The sequence below is a fragment of the Buteo buteo genome, chromosome 12, assembly GCF_964188355.1.
Source record: "Buteo buteo chromosome 12, bButBut1.hap1.1, whole genome shotgun sequence".
Taxonomy (NCBI): Eukaryota; Metazoa; Chordata; class Aves; order Accipitriformes; family Accipitridae; genus Buteo; species Buteo buteo.
The window spans coordinates 23,976,888-23,992,585 of record NC_134182.1 but is presented as its reverse complement, the minus strand read 5'-3'; positions in this window follow the sequence as shown (position 1 = coordinate 23,992,585).

Sequence of the window (15,698 nt, the reverse complement as noted above, 5' to 3'; positions counted from 1 at the left end):
AATGCAGTAGCATGTAGAAGTCCAATGAAATATGAAAACCCCATTGTTATTGGCACTGAAAAGGTGACTGAGAAAAAGATATTCTTATTGAAAGGAGCTGAAACAACTGAGTATGAACTTAAACTTAACGGATAAACAAAGAAAAACATGAGCCTGCACTGGTGAATACAGGAATGAACACACACATCAAAGGTGCTGTCTTGTTATTTTGATCACTATGTGGAAAAAATCAGAGCAGTCATTCAGGTGTCAGGGAGAAGTTATGAAGTGTGCTAACCTAGTTTTCATACAGCATAAGCTGATATAAGTATGTTTCCGTCTTTACCAATCTCTAGGCTAGCCACAGCTGGTCAGAAAGCAAGACATTTCACTGAAAATGGGAAGAGCAGAAGCAGACAAAGAAATCAAGTTCTTGCAGGGTGTGTTTTGATTTAGCGTGAAATGCAAAATGCATTTTCTTTTGAAAAAAATATAAGCTTTTACAGCAAAGGGTGAGACCTCCCTACTACATGAAAGTGACATGGGCAACATCCCTACTTCACATCAATAACAGCACTTCCTTGAACTTAGACTATCTGCATCTCAAGTAGTGACTCAAGACACAAAGTAATTTTAAGCTTCCCTGTTGACACGTGTGGTCAGAAATCTCTCCTAGACCTGAGAGCACTTCATAACAAAAGCATTCTCAAAAATTATGTTGTTGTATTAAAAAAAAGTGATTTTCAGTTTTTTCAACTAGCCTAAAGTCAGACTTGCTGCACAGACCAAATTCTTTAAGGTCCAAGAACCACTGATACTCATAAGCCACAGCAAGGTGAGCATATGCAGTTGTTTTCCGGTTTCCTACACTGTTGCATCAGAAGAACCAAAATACACTTTAAAGTTCGATCCTTCTCTTTCCTTTTCTCTTTACAGAGTCTTGTCCTTACATCAGGCTTACGAGGTAGCTCTTTGTGAGTGAGATCACGTGTATCAGTTTCATCTATGGAGATAGGACTCGGCTCCCCTTCTCTAATTCATTACGCTTGAAAACTAACTCCTAGTACCTGCACAAAACTATGACTTTGGTAAAAGCAACTTTGCCTTAGATGTCACTCTCTTCAGTTGTGATATGCAGAGCCAGAGCAGGGAAAGATTAACAATTGCAGTAGAAGGAGTAGATCTCCTAAAAACATAAGAGTGGTGAGACTGAACTTCCCTTCCTCCAATAGCAGTGATAAACAGATGCCTTGGAAAGAGAACAGGGGAAATTTGCACTATATTGTTTTCCCTGAATACATTTCTGGGTTCCAATTATTTTCACCTCAGGGACTTCCTGGTCTAGAACTTACCAAAGAACTTCAGTAGAACTTCTTCCATATCTGACCTTCACTGGGAAGTACATTCACCTTTTGCTAATAGGTGCTCATAATTAGCAGAAATTAGGTATTAAGGCTACACCCAGTTCCTGAAGTTGGCCAAAATATTAAGGATTATCTTCATCTTTGCACTGCTCAGGCTGTAATTCAAAACTCTGTAGTGTGTTTGCTAAAACTGCTTGGCAACACTACCAATATGCAGATGGCTCACATGGGCCATTCCACTGAGGCTAAAAGTAATTATATTATATACACAGCTTCAGTCTTCCAGGTTTTCCCTGGAAGCCTCGAGGACTAAAAGAATCCTTGTTGCTCTACTATCAACCTTGACAAACAAAACAACACAAACTATGTCCAGATTGGAAGTATCTAAAAAAGATCAAAAACCTTAGACACAGTAAATCAGCTGATTTCTTTCAAAGTCAGTCAAGCAGCACTAATATACCCCCTTGAGCGTCTGGCCTAAAATGCCAAGTGTGATGAGCTACCTCTTTATGGACTCTTCTCCCTTCTCTTTGGTGTTCTGCAATTGCTGAAGAAGTACCAGCTACACTACAAGAGGGACAGCTGTCAGACTACATTCCCCTCCCTCTTCTCAACTGATACCACTCTGGCAGAAAAAACACATTCATGGAGAAACCATTAACTAGAAGAAGTTAATGGATAGTATCCCTGGTAGTAAGGCACTTACCAAAAAGCAAAAGAGTGCAATAATCAGAACACATTTCCTATAACATTTTTCAAGTAAGCAACTTAGTAGCCCTAGGCCATATTATGCCACTCCTTGTTCAACAGATATCCCTGCTGACTTCAAAATGGAGTTGTTTTGAAAAACTGACAGCAAGACAGATCCCCTGATACACTTGTGGTAAGTTTTAATGTTGTAACTTTTTTAAAAAGTTGAAGAAAACATCCTATCACACTGCAGCATGTTAAAGAACTCACTCTGAAGGGAAAGTTAATAAATATAGAAGCAAATTTTTAAACAGCAGCATAAAGCTATACTAGAAAAATATTATTTTTGTAACTTGAAGGTTAGCTTTACCACTGTTTTGCTTCCTGCTTTCAAGTTCGCTCAACAGCTTGGTTGTGGGAATTTTTTGTGGAGGCACATATTGGGAGGGGAAACTTGTCGCCCTCAGATCAAAACATTTTGTGGAATAAAAAAAAAGTTTTTGTCCTTCTGAAAAGTTTTGTTGATTAGCAAGTTGTCCAGTTTCACTATGGAAGATGAGACTTCTCAGTGCTTATATATTACAAAAAATATTTATTTTCATAGAGACTTTGGCAATATGAAAGGAAACTCTGCAACTACACTGATTTACTGACAGTTACTCACAAATTAATAGAGCACTCAAACATTTCATAAGTGTCACTGTCAAGAAGAAGAAGAAAAATAAGTTTAAGTGAAGTAGTCTTAACAGCAACTGCAGCACTTTTGCTATTATGAAGGCATTAATTTTCACAGTAACTATAAATAACCCATACCGTGGTGGGCAAAGAGGTACAATTAGTTAATTACCTACTGCTAATCTTTCTTGCTGCTGTTACTGGGCTTATTTTTAGTAGGACCTATAACTGCTTCCTCCTCTAACCCAGGGATGTCAAACACAGAACCACAACCTGCCAGTGACATCCCTCACAAGATGAAATGTAGGCCTGGATGTGGCTTCCTCTGCCTGCGTCCACACGATATAAAACTGCCCATTTCCTTTCATGTAGATATTTCCCTAACATCTTCCTTCACTGCAAAAAGAATGAGTCTGCCCTATTTCTGAAGAGCCCTCTAAGACAACCCCTTGTCCTTTTCCCCTTTGGGCTCCTGCCCTGAGAGGTGTTTGAGATCATTGCATTTATTACGCCAGATTTGAAATGCAGCAACCCTTAAACCCCAAATGCCTCAGGCTGCCACCAAATTGCCAGGCAGACACATCGGGGCTTCCCCAGCCATTTTAGAGCAACGGGCAGCAGACCCCAGCAGCGTCCTCTGTGCCAAGGGGCCTCCGCTCCGACCCTGGGGTCTGAGGGGCTGATGCTCCCCGCTACACACAGGCATCTCTGCAGCGCCCAGCCTCATGTCAGCTGGGAACAGAACATCTCCTTTGATTTCAAGCATTTACAGATGGCATCACAAGAGGATGGAAGAAAAAACCCCAGCTTTCCTCATCCGCGTTTCTTCTGTTTTCTGAGACCATGCAAATCACACCCAGGTTTTTTTGCTGGGGCAGTAGAGAGGTTTGGGTTAAAAAAATTGCGTATCTTTCCTGGTGTGCCTCTTAAAATATCTCTACCACACGTACTCCAATCCCTCCTCGTCCCCCAAGTTTCCAAGGTCACAATGAGGAAGCAGAACCCATGACAAAAACCTCCACGCTGCCTCTGCAGTCCTCACCGCCTCCTCCTCCCTGCTGACCTGTGCAAGACCTGCCACTGCTGCAGCCCCTGTGAACTCCTTCACCGGCTGGGCTCTGCCTGGCCTGCTCTGCTCTCTCCCCTCAGGGATGGGTACTGCTCTTCTTGAGCACAAACCTGTGCCCGCCAGCCCTTCTGCCAGCGTACCACCTCCGACATCCAGCCTACAGACATGAACCAGCACTGAGCTGCTCCGTGGATGTAGACAATTTATAAATTATGAAAATGCACATTAACCAAAACAAGCCAACAACAGTAAACCCCCCTACATAAAGTAAATACTTCATTCCTTAGTCCTCTCATCCTGCAAGCAAGACTATATTTGTCTGAATCTTACATACTCATTAATTTTGTATCTAGCTGGAGTAGTCTGGAGCTGTTAGACTTCATCTTTCTGAACAGCTGGAGTCCCTTCACTGCTTTTAATTGTGTAGAAGAGACGCATTCAGTGAACAGGAGCTATGTGAAGCCCCAGTAAAGATCAGTCCGACCAGAGGAAGCCTGCCATGATCCTAGACAGGATGAGTGCAGGCACCATGTTGATGGTGTCAGCAGGGCCACTGAAGTGAGAAGCACAACATTTTTCTTTGACGACAAGCACCATTAAAATTTTCCTTGCGGGCTTCCCCCCGCTCTGTCACATAAGGGGCCGTGACAGCTCGATCAATCAGCTCCAGCAGATAGCGAGGAAACCAGCCATCCACGGGGACTGCGATACCCACCTCAGGGGCTGTGTCGGACAGCTAATGTTCACTCCTCGATGCATAAGGCCCAAATATGATGTTTTTTTCAGATTCCTCCTCCCAGATGCCAAAATTGCCAAGCAAAATCTCTGATGCCATGTTTACCCTCTCCGCTGTTTCCAAGGCAAATTATTCATCTTCTGTCAAGCTTAATTCCTGACCCTAAGTTTAAATCTATCTCAGCAGCTGGTCCCTTGATCAGCCCTGCTGCACTCGAGTCGTGCTGCTCTTTTAGCTGCGCCCTGCCCGTGGATCAACAGAGGAAGTTCAGAGTTGCATCCACTTGGTTTTGACTTCAAATACTGTTTGTCATGATTAGATGCTCCAAGAAAAAAGACGTGGAGCGGTTCGCCTGACACAGCGAGACGTGACAACACGTGCCCTGGGTCTGATGGGACCAGCAAGCAGGAAAGTCAAAGTTTTCCTGGTTCAGGGTAATGCTTTTAGACAAATACAAGGGAATGTTTTTTTGCCTTCAAAAATAAAATGCAGCTGACCTTTACTCAAGAAACCAGCCACTGATCTTTTTTGACCTAAAGTAACTACTCTCCTGTGTACAATGGTCCTGTAATATCACCGAAATATGGTATAAATGAATTTATCAAGGCAGAGGAATTTGTTGTAATGATTGATACAACAGCTCCTGTGCAAGGCTCAGAGAATACTTATATAAATATACATTATACTGAGATTAAGTCGAAACTTATTAATATGCCCTCATTTGTCTGGGGAAGTACAAACATATAGAGTGAAAATTTTTGCTTTTGTCAACACTTCACAGTTGTCTTTTTTAGCTCTACTGTCTGTGCATAAATAATGAATATACTCTCGCAGTTGATGCCACAGGAACAAAACTCATTATCTTTATAGGTAAATCCAATAACATTTTTTAAATCTCTAAAGCATTGCTCACAGAAACAAGAAAATCTACCAAAAGGACATCGTTTTTTACATGCTACAATACTAATCTACGAAAAGTATTGCCACAAGACATCATTATGTCAGCAAGTCTAGGAGAGCTATATAAAGCATTCAACATGCATAATAAAATTACTATCTCTACCTTTACTTAGAAAAAAAATAGAAATTTTTGTCCTAGAGATAAGTGATAGAAAAACTAAATAAACTATTGTCAAGGCTCAGATCAGAAGCACTACCCAGAAGCAGAAGGTTAGGGGTGAAATTCTTGGGGTTTAATTTGTTTTCTTCAAGGTTTAGTGAATTTTTTCATCCAAGTAACTTATTCATAAGGCACATACCCTACCTGATCTGACATGACCAGTTGATGTGACTAGATATTCACAAATTCAAGTGTAACTGGGTGAAATTTCCAGTTGGAAAAAAAATGCATTTCTGAAAAAATTAAAGCACTTGATTCTCATATTTTCCAAATGCCCCTTTGTTTCAGTGATAAAAACCACCACCTTTTCTTTGAATTTCACTTGGTTTTGGAGATAAACCTCAAAAAAAAAAGTTCTATTTTTTTAGATTTGTCAGGCAATCAAAAATCAGTTACTTAAGTATAGTAAAATTTTATGCTATTTCACTTTGAAGTATTGATACTGATCAGGGTGGTATTACACTAGACACACTCAATGCAGCATTCCCATGTTCCTCCAGGAGTAAGGACACTTCATCAAGTTTTATTTGCTAGATGTATATATCATCCCAATCATAACTATTGCAGGCAGGATACATAAATGAGTGCAACCATCTCCTCACATTTATGTTTCATTACATTGTAACTTTAAAGAGAACAGGATATACAACTGTTTGCCACTGGATTTGTGCATAAATACAATATATGTACATATACACAAACAAAAAATTGTTGTCCTCCTTTGTTTTTTCAGAGATCATAATAAGTCTAATGCACTCAGTGCACATTACAGAGGAGCACTACTCCAAGTAAGAGCACAGAGAGCTGCTGAGTACTAGGAAGTGCTGATGTAACATCAGCATTTCTGTTATCTATGGCTCCCAGAGAGCCCTGTAATTCACCCATCTTCCTCCACTCCACTGTCTGAGCACACTGAGAGCCTATGGTGGGGGTTTTTTTTGGGGGGGTGGGGTAGGGGGCATCTGTGTTTCTTCAATGATCATGTGCTTGCAAAGTGATAGGCAATGGTATCTCCAGTGGTTGTCTTGCCTATTACACTTGATTTGTAGGCTGAGGAATAACATGAACAGGTAACTCAGCATCCTTAACAGATTGGTACTTGAAAGTATTTTTTATCAGCCTTCCTTTGATAGCAAAGGCAATTTAATGAATTTGTGTTTCTGAGGTTCCAGGCTTTCACGGTGCTCGAGTATTTTATTGCTACACAAAATAAGTACCAGTTCCCCACTAACAAGAACCTAGTGGTTTTAGTCCTATCTTTTTAGGAATACACCTTAACATGTGCATTTCATTAAAGTGAGCATAGAAACATCTTCTCCTGCTTGGAGTTTCAGTAACCTTTGAGAAGGGACAGAGAATTTCCTTCCTACTGCCATTTCTAACACATATTCAAACACACAGCCATGTGTGTGCACCACACACACATGCACACACCTCTCAAATGCAAATATTTCATACAGCCATCCAAAGGTTACCATCGTGATTCCTACACTCTCTCTAAACAGAGATCCAGAGGAAAAAGTGCTCCCACAATAGCAATTAATAAGTGGGAAATTATTTTTTTCTTTCTCATCACTCATTCTGCAACAAATTTCCAGGTGTTGCTACGTTACAGTAGAGATAGCAACCTTCTGCAGCCTGGCACATGGAGGAGAATTGTGCTCCCCAATGTTGAAAAGCATTTCCGGCACATTGGTGCAGTTTCATCTGGCAAAGCATGTGGCTTTAAAACCAGAGTCTAGTCCTAGGGGAGTGGAATACATGCCCTAATTTGATCCAGTCACAAAATTCTACTAATGCAAAAAATCTTTGCAAAGTACTCAGTTCCTCAAGGTGAACCAGGCAGCCTACGAGTTAGCCACAAGCTTTCAAAATATCAGTCCTGGGAGGAAATTCAACATTAAAATAATAAAATTAAGTAATAAGAAGTACACATAGAACTCAAATTAATTTCTGCAACTAATGTCCCCCACGAGTGACCACTTAATGAGGGCAAAGGGATGCAGCTCTCCACTAAAACAACAGGACAGTCTTACAGCATTATACAGAGCCATGGCACAGGCAGAGGTACACGCTTCCCTCTTCTCCAGATCACAGTAAATCCTGGGTGCCTTCAGCCAAGTAATTCCATTTCTCTGCTGTCCCTTTCTCTGGACCATTGCCCATAATTTCTTTAGCCTGGCAAATCTCTGGGACAAGGGTTGTCTATTATGACATGTTTGGATGGTAGCAATTCCAGTGGGGCTGAATGAGATCTCTACACACTAACAAGTACAAATGAATAACAACAAAACAAGAACACTCTCTTTTCTTAAAGTATCTTAAATCCCTTTTTCTATTCCTAGGCACTTTGGAGTGCTTAATGAGCATATGAGAAAAAGCCACAAAAGGACGTCATTTTGAAAGCAAATGCTTGCTTGCAGTTTTGTATGGGTAAGTGAACCACTTTTTCAAGTGCAAGTTCAGTAAGTAAAGACTTGTCTGCTTCATATTTGAGAGCGAATCTTTCTGAACATGCACAAAGCCTGTCAGCCTGAAAAATTGCAGCAAACTGGCTGGCAGAAAACAAAAAGCCCACAGACAATTGTTGAAGGAGACTAGCAGAGGACTCTATTGGATTTGCCTGGCAAGGTTTTGGTAGCAGGGGGGCTACAGGGGTGGCTTCTGTGAGAAGCTGCTGGAAGCTTCCCCTACGTCCAACAGAGCCAATGCCAGCTGGCTCCAAGAGGGATCCACCGCTGGCCAAGGCCAAGCCCATCAGCCAACAGTGATAGTGCCTCTGGGATAACACATTTAAGAAGGGGGGAAAAAAACCTGCACACCTGCAGCTGGAGAGGGGAGTGAGAACTTGTGAAAAAAAACAACCCTGCAGACCCCAAGGTCAGTGAAGAAGGAGGGGAGGAGGTGCTCCAGGCAGTGGAGCAGAGATTCCCCTGCAGCCCATGGTGGGGCAGGCTGTCCCCCCACAGCCCATGGAGGTCTGCAGTGGAGCAGATATCCACCTGCAGCCCATGGAGGACCCCATGCCGGAGCAGGTGAATGCCCGAAGGAGGCTGTGATCCTGTGGGAAGCCCATGCTGGAGGAGGCTTCTGGCAGGACCTGCGGACCCGTGGAGAGAGGAGGCCACACTGGAGCAGATTTGCTGGCAGGACTTGTGACCCCACGGGGGACCCACGCTGGAGCAGTTTGCTCCTGAGGGACTGCAGCCCATGGAAGGAACCCACGCTGGAGCAGTTCATGAAGAAGTGCAGCCCATGGGAAGGACTCATGCTGGAGAATTTCATGGAGGACTGTCTCCCATGGGAGGGACCCCAGGCTGGAGCAGGGGAAGAGTGTGAGGAGTCCTCCCCCTGAGGAGGAAGGAGCGGCAGAGACAACGTGTGATGAACTGACCTCAACCCCCATTCCCCATTCCCCTGCATCACTGGCAGGGAGGAGGTAGAGAATCCGGGAGTGAGGCTGTGCCCAGGAAGAAAGGAGGGTTGGGGGAAGGTGTTTTTAAGATTTGGGTTTATTTCTCATTACCCTACTATGGTTGATTGGTAATAAATTAAGTTAATTTTCCTCAAGTTGAGTCTGTTTTGCCTGTGATGGTAATTGCTGAGTGATCTCTCCTTGTACTTATCTCAACCCACAAGCCTTTAATTATTTCTCTCCCCTGTCCAGCTGAGGAGGGGAGTGACAGAGTGGCTTTGGTGGGCATCTGGAATGCAGCCACGGTCAACCCACCTCAAGGACATATGCAAAAGGCTTTCAGAAAGTGTTGGGATCAAGGACAGGGGGATACAGGTAACTTCAGACAGGTGATTAAGAATCTGCATGGCAAAAAGTTGACTGAACAATATTCCCATAAAACATTGAAAAGTTTATAAAGCTGTGCCAACTGACCAAATGGGATTTCTTTCTTTTTAGGCTATGATATCACTTTTGCTTCTCTGGCACTGCCATTCTCTAGTGGACCCACTGGGAGTAAAAGCAGAACTAAGTGTTTTGCCTCTTGTGCTGATCCACTGTTGCAATGCCCCTGCGAAGCTGATATTGAAACCATCACACAGGAGGGAGAAAACCACAGTCAAAATGCCCAGTGCCTGTATCACCTGGTGATTTAAATCTAGCATCCCAAGGAAGCAGAAAGACAATTCACTGAAGAAAGGAGATGAGTGGGTGGTTATGTGACACGGGACATGCTTCACTGGATCTGATGCTCATCTAGAGGCCCTCTTTCTCTGTTTAAATCAACCCTGGTGACAGCCTTTGCTTCTTTTTTATTAAGATATAAACAACGCAAAGAAAAAAACAAATTTTCCAGCTCATATGGAGGCAAATAGAAAACAATGTTAACAGAGGAATGTAAATATTTCTAGAGCGCCTATCTGCCTGGATTTAATTTCCAACACTGATTCCCAAAACCTGTAGATTTGCATCAATTCTGTCCTCTGGAAGATGGTGCTGAATTGCAAGATAATTTAATGTACTGCTTCGTCTCAGTCAAGACTAAACATCCTACAGGATCCCCCATTCTGCACTCTCCTAATCCAACAGGTCACACTCTCCCTTTACACACAGCATGTGCAATTCCTCCTGAAGCCAGCTGGAGAAAAGTACCTATGAGTGGTCCTCATCCTTTAAGCAGAACTTCATTTGTGTCATTCTGAATTTTACACCCCACCACAACAATTCAAAAGTCAGGAGCCCAGAAAGTAGTTTGGACTTTTTTTATTACGCTACACAATGCTATCTATGGGCTCACACATGCTGACTCTCGGTGGGAATTACAGAGCTAGCTGCTCTTTGCTCCTTTGAATATTTCCCCACAGCTGACAGTCAAAAGCTTCATTTTTAACATCTGGAACAGTAATAGCAAAACCAGCATCAACAGCACCAAATTCTGTGTACCAGCGATGAATGCTTTGTTTCTCTCAGCAGCATTTTCTGCTGTGCAGCACTAAATGCTTCAACTGAGAGTATTGTAGTCATGTGAGTGTGTCAACATTCCCTCTGTGAGAGTTCCCAGAAGTACCATGTACCACAGGTTGTACTTGAAGCAGAAAGTATCTCAATCTAAGTTGTGCACCCATCTACCTAGTCAAACTAGAAACATCAGATCGAGAAGAAAGCTTTTGTCAACGTTCTATTTCTTCTAATTAGCTATCAGTATTATAACGACCAAACCATACTTCAGAGGGAAGATATTAAAAGTTAGATTGATATCCCAGGGACGTTATAATCTAAATTAGAGAAAGCACATCAGCAGATGGCAAGCACACAAAGATGTGGAAAATGGGAAAAGACTGTGAATAGAGATGCTTCTGTCACATGCACATTACGTGAGGTTTTGTTGTTTCTCTTTTGTCTCTGAAACAGTAAGTATAAAATGACCATAAATGTAATGTCATCATTTTTAATCACACTCAACATATAAAGTAAACTGGATCTTCATCTAGCACAAAACTGGGATAATGCTGCTGCATTCAATAAAGTTGCACTGACATTCACCTTTTTTGACTCTTGTGTGTTTCCAAATTGCGTTTCCAACCTGACTGTGCCCCCAGTGAAGTTAAGAGGGATTATTCAGTTGGGTTTTTTTCAAATGGAAGAAGGAGTTGGGTCCAAAAAAAAGAATTATTTTTTTTTCTTTGCAATCTTCTGAACACTACCTAATTATTGCAGAGATTGAGACTGAGTTTCATTCTTTTTCTTTTTTTTGTCTAATTCCAATTTCAGCAGGTCAAGTGTTGGTTGGTGAGCAAGAGGTAGAAAAAAAGTCCAGTTTAATTTATTGGTAGAAACCAGAAAAATACAAACTACAGATCTCAGAAATCCTATCCCTTCTAGGGATGAGAATCCATTTTTAGAAACAAAAGCTAGAATCAATTTCCTCAGATTTAGAGGAAAAAGGACCTGCGATGCAGAGGGAAGCCGGCTTGCTCAGCCGGGGAGGTGCAATGGCAACTCCCAATGCAGCTTTGTGGGGGGTCCCTTTATGCTGAAGTCACAGGCCTCTTTTAGAAAACAGAGAGCGCCCATGTGGTAAGGGTCTCAACTAAAAATACATTGTGTGGAAAAATACTAATAAGGATTTTTTTCCTTTTCCAGACAGTGTGGTCAGTAACCTGAGAAGATTTGTCATCTTCTCCCCAGGCATTTGTGATGCTAAAAAACATTGTTATCCCTGCAGCTGAGGGTGCTGTCCCAAGAGCTTCTGAAAGCACTGCTTAGCTTAGAAATGTAATAAACTGATAAAATCTGGAAACTTTGCTGAATCTTCCTTTCTTTACCACTTTCATGTGGTTTCACTGCACACACTTTCTTCATCACTGCTGCTTTAAGACTTGCTTCATATATTAGTTATTAAACAGCTGCTTTTGACTTATCTACCACCTTATCTCCAGATACAGCCATTTCTAGTTAACTTAACCATGTAAATAATCTATTTTTGAAAATTTTTTTCTTTCCTTCAGTGTGCACTTTTCTTCCTCTGGCTACACTGTCTGTCTCTATCACAGGTGCCTGCATTCACCCAGGACAAAATAAAGAACTTGCTCCTCTCTCCAATTTGTGTATCTGAAATCTTTCCCATGGTGATCACCTACTTTGTCAGTTCTGTAAGCAGTGTGTTCAGGCCATCCAAAACAGAAAGCAGGATCTGGACACATGACCCCTCACTGTCCCTCTGCCCCAACGACTGAGATTTCAAGAAGCCAGAAGTGGCACTGTCTCCTAGCACCGTGTCCCATCCAGCCTACCTACATATTCTTGCCAGTCGGCCTTGCAAGCATGTGGACTGGTAACCATCTCACAACACCTCCCACTGAAGACAATGTGTAAACACTGGGCCTCTTGCATTACCGAGGACACAGGTGGCACCTATCTCCTGCTGAGATTTTGGGGGAGGAAAAGAAGCCTTGTGCACGACAGCACTAGCTGTTTACAATGTGTTTGGCATTCAAAGGAGTTCGTTTCAAATATGGCAGTTAGCATGTCTTCCTGCACCTGTGTTTTCAAGCCAGTCACTGGAAAAGTTTATGAAGTGATGGTGAATTTTAAAGCGAACAAATCTACCCCAGGAGGTGCTCAAAGATGAACCTGGGGCTGTCGCACCACCCCTCCACTGGAGGAGTCCTGTGTCCTAAAGGTATGGACCACAGCAGGGGGCTTACAGCAAAACCCAACACCACTCACAGTTTTGGTTTTGCTTTGTATCGCAGAAAAGGGCAGTCCTTGAGCCTCCACTCAGACTGACAGAGACAAGCGAGTCATGCATTCTACATGAGCCAGGATTTGATCCCTTCATGCACACACAACTGTATCCCACCTGAGCAGGGACGCATGCCAGTGATAGCCACAGGCTCACAGGTGATGTAAACTGCTTTCAAGAGCATGCTGGGGACCACCCTCAATCCGGCCTGTGAGCACAACAACTGAAAGAAGGGAAAAAATATCTGAGGAAACAAAACAGTAACTGAACAGATGTAAGCAAACCTCTTTGAAGGAACTGGAACTAAAATGTAGTAGGAGCTAAGGTCTGAGCAGCAGCCAAGGATATGCCTTCTCAGATAAGAATGGAGCCAGGCATGGACATTCCTGTTCACCTTCCAGGAGGGACAGACAAGAGCCAGCTCAGATCTGGAAACTGCCAAAGAGGTGGTAGACAAACGCTTGGGCACAGTATCTCACTAATGCAGCTCTACAACTTCCAGAGCAGAGCTGGCTTGCTTTTGGCTGGCTCGCAGAGTGGACAAAGAAGCTTGCAGCTGGCTGTACCCATCTGTGTAGACATGCCTTAAGAGCCTATTGAAGCTTTGCCCATCAACACCAGCTGAGAAGCTTTCCTAAATTTAGGGTATTAAAGCAATTTGGCAAAATAAATAAAACTATGAGGCACCAACACAGATTCTGTATCAAAATTGTGGAAACACCTCCAGTTTTTGACATGTTAAATTATAAGCTAACTTGTCAAATTAGTTTTAAAGTCTTAGGGGAACAAATTCTGACAAGAGAAATAAACAAACAGAAAAACAGATTGCCGGAACTAAAGAAACCTTCAGCACCAAGCGTTCAACAGCCATGCAAAGCAGTGTTACTATGACTACTGACAGCCAAGTAATAATACCTCACCCTCAAAACCATAGCAAACAGCATCTGTGTTTCTGCCTAGACTATTCACAAGTAGGGGGGACAACACCTGAACATCCTCAGGTTCCTGTGCTTCCATTGCTCTAAGACATGAACTGCAATAGGAGAACAAGATGTAATCTGTGTCAAAAATATTCTCCTACATGAAATGCTCATGGAAGTCAAGCGTCTGCCCTTTCCTTGATTATTTTTTTTTCCCCACCTCTCTTCCACTGCATAAGTAACCAGAACAAATAACCAGAACGTCTTTAATGGAGATGATTTCATGCCTCCCCTCTCAGTCCTGCTACTGAGCTGCAGTCGTAGGGAAGGTCTGGAAGGAGCAATGAGAACTGTGTGCTGCACTGTGTCAGAGCTTGTATCATGCAATGCTGAGCAGTTAGAGGAGAAGTCAGGCTACCTGCCACTCCCTGGATGCTGAACAACACAGCTCTAGGCACCTACGCACATGACCAGCCAAGATCCAGACCTTAGTATAGACTTGGCAAATTTTGTGACAGCTAAGTGACAGCTGAAGTAAGACTTCAGATTGCCTGATAACAGCACAGTCAACCATATGGAGGGCTTGACATGTAAATATTATTCACATGCAGGCTCCAGTGAAGTCAGCAGAACTGATTTGTGGGAGTAAACATGCTGTGGCGACTTCAGTCTTAAACCTAAGCTGTGGTGTTTCAAGATCCTGCATTTCTTCCTGAGTCTCAGCATTCCTCCTTCACTATCCCTGCCTAGAAACTGAGAGTTGTTTCTTTACCTCAAAGGATATTCATGAAAATCCACAGTAAATGGAATGATCCATATCTACAGATGTACCCACACCCTCTATATTTTGGCACCACATAGATATTGCAAGTATAGCAGGATTAAATTGGTTAAAGCAGTAGTTCAATAGCTTGAACAAGCAGTCAATAGGGAAAAGAAAAGAACAAAAGAAAACAAATATCTCTCCACCCCTAAGAGTGTCACATGGATCAGCAGTTACCATGTTAGCTAAAATTCCTCCTACGCTCCTTTAACCTCGTCTTAACTTCCACCAAGCTTTTAAAGTTGAATGCCCAGTTTGCACCTCCCTTGTTACTTGGGGAAGAAAGAAGACTATATTGGTTTTATTGTTGTTACATTGAGACAATTTATATATTTACTACTACTCCCTTTTTATTTCCAAAGTTAATTGTAAACAGTTTAAAACTAAGCTTGCCCAGCAATCAACAGAAGTAAGAATTGTATAGCCCAAGAACCCTGAGGTACGCTCAACTAACTCTAAGGCAAGGGAGGGCGCACCTTTTGTGGGGTGACGTTTCTCTGCTCCGGGGTGGACAGCCTGGTGTCACACAAGATGGTGAGGTGCAGCCAATGGCTACCTGACGGCTGGATTATTCCCACTCCACAATACCACAGCAGACCACAAACACTTCTAGAAACACCCAGCAAAGTCTGTCTCTCTCCAGTGACTACAGAGAGACCCCATAACAAGTGGGTCCCTAATCTAATCGCTTTAATTAAGTGAATACTCATATAAAGTTAGTTAGGCAATATGGATATAGGCCCAGAACTGCTCTTAGAATTATGCATTTCTGAGCAAAACCAAGAGTCTCAGGCACTCTCCCATGTTACTTGCAAAGCATGGACTACCTGTATATTTAGTACCTGAAGAAGGACTTGTGTGCCAAAGAGCTTGTGGGTTTTTCCCAGAGAAATTCTTTCTCCCTGAGTTATAAGGAGGAAAAATAATGTGGAATTAAAACAAAGGTAGTCAGGCTCAACTTTCTGTTCTGGTGTCCAGTTAAAATCTGGGTTCCCAAATGGCAGGGTCTGACTAGCTGTGTGCTTGTGCCACTGCCATTTAAATTCATCTCAGTAGAGTGTGTAGGAAAGAAGTAACTCAGGATAATTGTGCCTAAATGGAAATATATGTGAAGAGGCATAGG